The sequence below is a fragment of the Canis lupus genome, chromosome X (genome assembly GCF_011100685.1).
Source record: "Canis lupus familiaris isolate Mischka breed German Shepherd chromosome X, alternate assembly UU_Cfam_GSD_1.0, whole genome shotgun sequence".
Lineage (NCBI taxonomy): Eukaryota > Metazoa > Chordata > Mammalia > Carnivora > Canidae > Canis > Canis lupus.
Genome location: NC_049260.1, coordinates 22,316,557 through 22,324,332, shown reverse-complemented (window position 1 = coordinate 22,324,332; position 7,776 = coordinate 22,316,557). Strand labels below are relative to the sequence as shown.

Genomic DNA, 7,776 nt, shown 5'->3' with positions numbered 1-7,776 from the left:
AAGGAGCATTATCAAATTTCAGGAAGAAGGTGATGGATAAAAGAGGGGTAAAGATTTGGGGGCATTTTTTTTTCAGTTAGTCCATCACAAGTGCCCATGAACAAAACAAAGTCAGATTTAATCACCTATCAGATCCAAAGAGTGCTGAAGTTGAATCACCATGCCATTACCCTACGTGCCTAGGCACTGTTCTAAGCATTAATGAAGACAGAACCCTTGCTCTTTGTTCTTATTATAATATGGAGAAATAGCCCTTTCACAAAGATGATGCTGAAGGCGAAGAAGGAAGCCCCTGCCTGTCCCAAAGCCGAAGCCAAAGCAAAGGCTTTGAAAGCTAAGAAAGAGGTGCTGAAAGTTGTGCACAATCACAAAAAAAAAAAAAAAAAAATCAAAAAATCTGCACATCACCTGCATTCCGAGGACCCAAGACCCTGCATTTCCAAAGGCAGCCCAAATATCCTTGAAAGAGCACTCCCAGGAGAAACAAGCTTGATCACTATGCCATCATCAAGTTCCCCTTGACTACTAAGTCAGCCATGAAGAAAATAGAAGACAACAACACACTTGTGTTCATTGTGGATGTCAAGGCCAATAAGCACCAGATCAAACAGGCTGTGAAGAAGCTCTATGACATTGATGTGGCCAAGGTCAACACCTTGGTCAGGCCTGATGGAGAGAAGAAAGCATATGTTCAACTGGCTCCTGACTATGATGCTTGGGATGTTGCCAACAAAATTGGGATCGTCTAAACTGAGTCCAGCTGGCTATAAATCTAAGTATAAATTTTTTCACCATAAAAAATAATAATATGGAGAAATAATCAATCAATAAATTCAGACTATGCAGGTAGTGACAAGTACCACAGAAAAGCATATGTAGGAAGGAAAACAAGAACTTTCCTGGTCAATCTACCTCCTCTCATTCCCCAGTATTCACTCGTGTTATAATCATACATTCTGATCAGTGAAATCAGCAGAGTATGAAAACAGCGTAGGTGATAATAAAGTTCACTTGCATCTGAAGTGAGAACAAGCTCAGGCAGGTGAGAAGACTAAATTTTAGAGCAAATTGAGACTTTCTTTAAAAAGATTTTATTTATTTATTCATGAGAGACACACAGAGAGAGGCAGAGACATAGGCAGAGGGAGAGGCAGGCTTCCTGCAGAGAGCCTGATGTGGGACTCGATCCCAGGACCCTGGGATCATGACCTGAGCCAAAGGAAGATGCTCAACCACTGAGCCACCCAGGTGCCCCAAATTGAGACGTTTTAAAAATTATTTTGTGACACTGTATATCTCAATTACTGAAGGAGACAGTGCTTTGGAACTGAAAGCAACAGTTGAACATTTATTACCTTAGTGTGACTAGAAGCTATAGGACTTGCCTTGAATTTTCATCCTGAGCGTAATAAAAAAAAACTATCCTTACTCAAACGCAGAGAGACAGTGAGAGACAAAGCTAAAGTTATTTTGGATGAAATGCAATCAGTCACTCTTATTTAAATGATTCCATTACTTCAATAAATGGTATAGCATACTGGCTGAGAATTGGAAATGAAGAGCCAACTGCAGAGTCCTTGAGTTCAAATCTCAGCTCTGCTTCTTGTTGTCTTGAGTATTATTTGATATTTTACATCTGTGCTTCAATTTTCTTATCAAGACAATTGAAATGATATTTTTACCAATCTCAATGGGTTGTTTCAATATTGGATTCAGTTAATACATTTAATACATTTCAAACAGTGCTGGACACACAGTAAACACTTGATAACTGCTACTACAATTTATTTCTTTAAAATTTTTTTTTAATTTGTTTAATTGAAGTTCGATTTGCCAACATATAGTATAACACCTAGTGCTCATCCCGTCAAGTGCCCTCCTCAGTGCCTGTCACCCAGTCACCCCAACCCCCCACCTGCCTCCCCTTCCACTACCCTTTGTATGTTTCACAGAGTTAAGAGTCTCTCATGTTTTGTCACCCTCTCTAATTTTTCCCACTCATTTCCCCTCCTTTCCCCTATAATCCCTTTCACTATTTCTTATATTCCCCGTATGAGTGAAGCCATATAATGATTGTCCTTCTCTGATTGACTTCCTTCACTCAGCATTAATACCCTCCAGTTCCATCCACATCAAAGCAAATGGTGGGTATTCGTCTTTTCTTAAAAATAAACCTTTCCTGGTACCTTGGGGGGAGGTTAGTCGGTTGAGCATTGGACTCTTGATTTCTGCTCAGGTGATGATCTCAAAGTCATGGGATCTGGCCCCACATTGGGCTCTGAGCTCAGCGTAGAGCCTGCTTGTCCTTCTCCCTCTTCTCCCCCTGCTGTTGTGCTCACTCTCTCTCAAATAAATAAATAAAAACTACAGTTAAATAAATTTTTAAAATACACTTTTCCACCATAATATGTGAAATGGAACAATGTGAGTGAAGACCCCACTGACACCTGTTATGTAGCCTGTCAAAGGTGCATAAATTACAGTCTTGCTTATGCAAAAGCTTTGTAGTCAGTCCCTTCTTTCCAAGCCCAAACTCTCATTTTACCAAGCTAATCTTGGTGTGGTTTTTCCTCAGAAATTGTCTTGGAATTTTTTAGCACTAGTGACATTTCTCAGATTGTCATGTGTGAGTCCTTTATTAGGTAGTGTGTATTTATTATCTATTTTTGAGCCTTTAGCATACAAAGTGATGGTTCTAACCTCCAAAAGGCAACTTTTAAGACAGATAATTTTGTGAGTTTCTTAAGAAAAGAGAAGGTCTAGTTCTCAATATGACATATAAAGTCACAAGTTCGGGGCTAGAAGGAACCTTAGAAATAATTTTTTCAACTCCCTTACTGAGAAAATAAAGGTCATACTGCACACAACTCTGTGTGCAGAGTTAGACTATTTCCAGAGTCAAGATGATAAGTAATGCCTTCAGATCCACAAGCCCACTCCCTCTCCCATCAACAGGGAAAAAATTTTAGTTAAGATGAGTGAGCAGGGGGCTAACATCAAAAACTGGAGTACAGATCCAAGGCAGATAATAGAAATCAATTGTGTGTGTTTGTTCTGAATTTTTTTGTGTGTGTCAATAATAGTGTTGTGAACATGGGCATACATGTACCTCTTTGAATCCCTGTTTTGCATCCTTTTGGATATATATCCGGAAGAGGAAAACTAGATAATATGGTAATATAATTTTTAAGTTTTTCAGAATAAACTTTTAAATTGAAAACATATTATGATGATGGAGTCTTAAAATGGCCTTTTGCATAAAAATGTGGTTGTTAGTGCTCAATAGGAGGCATGAGGGAGGTGAGGAACCTCCTATACACCACTTTTCTTCACAATAAAAGGACTACTGAAAATTTCTTGTCAGTCACACTCCCCTTTCACAGTGATGCAATCCCAGCCTGAAGGGCTTTGTCAGAGCCCTGCATCACAGTACCTGAAGGGCTTGCTAAAACACAAAACCCTGGATCTCTCCTCCAGAGTCTGTGATAAGCAGACATCAGGGCAGTCTGGGAGTTGGAGGAGGAGGGTCGTGGTGCTGAGATTACATTTCTGACAAGTTTTCAGGTGATGCTGATGCTGTCAGTCTGTGGATCAAACTGTGAATCACTGACCTATGGAAATAGTAGTAAAGAGTAATACCACAAATATGTATGAGGCTGTGCATCATGCTAAAAATTCCACATATTGCATGTGCATATGTACTACATTTAGCATAAAAGAATGTCTTCCTGTTAGAAGTGGAGAGAATCAAAGAGCTTATGATATGTGATGTAGGGTTTGCATATACATTCCATCTTGACTTTGTATGTGACTGATTAGAGATGTTGCTGCAACATTTGCTACCTCAAGAGATACAGTTTAGGATTGTCTGGGCTCTAGCTTCGTAGCTACTGTAAACTATTCTAAGATCTGTTTTAACCTAAAGAACTCTTCATTTATTTTATTTCAATAAGAACAGCTCAGTAAAGCCTTTACTGAGCAATCTCTCCTGTCTTAATATGTCTTTTCTTCCCTCACAATCTGTCTGTATATTGGATCAGTCTTACAATCTTTATGCAAGAATATGAATTCTGGCTGCTATGCATATACATCATGTGGTTCCATACTGCTTTCCAACTTTAAAATGACACATTTGTACCAAAAATATTTCTGGAAGTCTTTTGGAGAGTTCAAAATACTTCATGCTCTTTGAAAAAAACCTTCCTATGCGATCCTTTGATTCCAAATTGGAGGCATTTAATGAGGAATGGCTAAGCACAAGTATATGAAATATAGCAGAGACAGATCATGACAAGCATATAGACATAGTGAAATGGATTTTCACAAACAATGGCCTTAGACTGTCATCATGTCCCAATATATTTCTCTGTCTTCATCCTCTCTCTTAAACTCTTCGCCTCTGGGCTCCTAGGAGGTTCCCAGCGCAGCTTCCAGGCGGGAGCATCCAGTGCTACTCACCTCCCAAGCTTTCTCCTCCCTTCCTTGTCCCTCACTCTCTTTGTTACACTACCCAAGAAACCCCCTTGTTTATCGGAGTTCAGGAAATACCAATGGATCATCAAGCAACCTTTCCACCTGTCAACTCCCAAATGATATTTTTATGCTTTAATAAGAATCTGATGGATGTAAATGGCCTCCATATGAAACTGAAAGCTTTGGGTAGCCTAGAAAGAAAAAAAAATGATGCAAATGAGATATTTAGTGTTTCTTAAAGTCACATCACATATAGAGTTGCTTCCTTGCCTATACAGATGAATAGTTCTGAAGAGAAAATAAAAGAAATAAAAGGGGAAATAAAATCAGATGATACTGTTTGCTGATTTCTGTTATTTCTATGTTTGAAACTTATAAGTATGATAGAAATGATAGAGATAAACATGTTTACTGCCAGCAACATAATTGTCTACCTCAGATTATAATTATTTGAGATTAGATCTTTTCTTCTTTCTTGTAAATTCTGAATGACAAAGGCCGTGACATTTTCAACTCCCAAAGCACCTATCATGACATTTGTCATATAGTAAACTTTACTAATAAATAATAATAATAATATTGTACTTTTTGAAAAGAAAACCACAAAATGAAATAAAAAAAAAACAGAAGAAGAAAAATAATTTAAAGGAAAGAAATATCTGTTGCAAAGAGAAAGAGTATTTTGAGCACAGTTTGGTGATTCTCAAGTTTATCCTTAAACTATTCCCAAAGATCTTATGCCTGAATTCCAAGGAGAAATGAGTTTTTAAGTGGGAAATGGGAGGAGTGCTGTCCATATGACTCTGTGGGATGTTGACAAGATACCTGGACAATTTAAACATTGTGACAGAGGGGTGCTTAGTGATGAGCATGGATGATTTGTTTTCTGAGTCCAAAGGACAGGCTTAGTCCACTGTGGTCTGGTATGATGACACTTCCAGGAGGTCTTGCAGGGAGAAGAGAAAAAGGAAGCCATATCATTGACCTGTCCCCATGTCTTGGATCTCACTGTGTCTATCACCAAAAGGAGAGAGAAAACAAGAAAAAATAAAAGATAGTTCAAAGTACTGAACAAAACTTTCAGAAGCATTATTGAGATGACTTCTGTGGATGCCTGAGTAATTTAGGACATTATTCAGGTGGGAGAATGAATGCCTCATAATTGTAATGGGATTGAGTGGAGAAAACGTGTGACACACAATCATTTATTGAGTAATAATGTAAGAGTGCCCGTGTGGCTCAAATACTTCATATACATACAGCAGTGTCCAATAATGTGATTATTGAGCAACTGAAATATGTCGAGTGTGACCAAAGAACTTGGTTTTAAGTTTAATTTGAATAATTTACAATAAATTTAAGAGGCTACATGTGGTAGTGGCTACTGTATTGGACAGTACAGATTTTAATCCTCAAGAGAAGTCAGAGATTATGTTTTTAATACTCTGTATTTTAGAAATGTAGGAACTGAGTAAAGAAGATTAAGTAAGTTGATCAAAATCACATCAAGAATGTAGCTGTCCACAACATAAATCCAGGGGTTTTTGATTAAAAATACATAATCTTTTCTCAGTATTGGATCTTAATACAGTTTTCTGGAATGACTGATATTTTTTATCTTAGTTTAAAACTAGGTATTATGCATACCAAAAGACATATGCTAGAATGTATTATTCTTTAAAATAGACCCTGCACTGGAAGTTACCTATATGACCAACAAGTCAAATGAATAAGTAAATTGTGCTTTATTCACACAATAGAGTATTATACAGCAATGAGAATGAAATATCTATGACTCTTTGTACCAAGTTAGATATATCTTACCAGTGATATTGTCCATTTAAAGCCAGAGAGGCAACACCAAAAGAGCATATAATGAATTTTTCCATTCATATAAAGTACTTAAACAGACTAAACTAACCTATACTCTGGGAAGTCTGAGCACTTGCTTCTCCTGGGAGCAGAGTTGGAAGAATGGTGAGTAGTGGGTGGGGCAGTGGCTGGAAGAGATCATGAGAGCACCTTCTGGGATATTGTACTATTTCTTGTTCAGGATACTGATTATACTTCATGAAAGTTCATTGTCTTGTGCACTTGCAATACGTGCATTATGTTAGTTTTCTGTTGCTGTAGAGCACATTACCTCAAACTTAGTGGCTTAAAACAACACAAATTTATTACCTCAGTTTTGTAAAGAGAACTCTGGGCATGGCATGGACGGATTCTTGCTCACAGACTCACTGGGCTGACATTAAGGTGTTGTCTAGTTCTTATCTGGAGCTGGGGGTCCTCTTTCAAGCTTGCGGGTTGTTAGAATTAATTGCCCTGTGGTTGTAGGACTGAGGTCCTCCTTCCCTGCTAGCTGTAGACTGCTCTCAGAATCTAGAGGCTGTCCTTAGTTTCTTGCCATGTGGTCCCTATAGCAATTCACACATGTATATTTGCTTTGTAGGCCAACTGGAGCATGTCTCTCTGACTTCCTCTTTTTTTATTAACTGGAGAAAACTGTTGCTTTTAAAGGGATCAAGCCTACCCAGATAATCACCATATCTTAAGGTCAATTGATTTGGGATCTTAATTATATTATCAAAATCCCTTCTCAGCAGTACCTAGGTTAGTGTTTGGATGAATATCTGGGAGAAGGTGTGCATAGAGCAGGGGCTGGGAATCTACTGGTGCCATCTATGAATTACGCCTACTGCAGGTACCTTTATTATGTCTAGATTAAAATTGTTTTTTAATTCCTACTATCACCTCTGAAGTACTAGGCCTAAGCTTTTCTATCTAGATACTACTGTCCTTCATAAACACTGCTTTAGAGCAAGAATTAGCATGAGAAAGAAAGTTCTGTGGATGGCATCACAGATATTGGAAGTGACATAGCTAATCATTATTTTAATTTTGTAGTCTCTATCTTTTCCTTTGCCCAAATATTGACAAGAGGGAATACAAACCTACAAATTTACCATGCTCCTAAGTATGAATTCAAGTGTCCTGACCCAAACAAATGATCTCTGAACATAGTGAGAAATTTATGGCAATGGTCATTGACCTTGACCGTCTTTGAAAATGCCATATTGTTATAGCAGGGATGGTTCCATGCATTAAGAAGAGATAGGACTGAGGTGCATATGGACCTGTACGGTCTGTTAGAATGAAGAAGCCTGTGCTTTATGACAAAATATGTTCCCTTGATATCCCCAGGCCATGTAGGACTTGATAGAGAGATTGTGAAGGTCTCCAGCTCTAGAAGTAACATTCAAGTAAAGAAAATCTTAGTTCCAAAACAAGCCTTTATCAAGA

General features: G+C 38.0%; 1 pseudogene; it reads left to right on the top strand.

Annotated features, from left to right (window-relative positions):
- The first annotated feature begins 264 nt into the window (after positions 1-264).
- LOC119868185 lies at positions 265-749 on the top strand (annotated as a pseudogene).
- Positions 750-7,776: the final 7,027 nt, after the last annotated feature.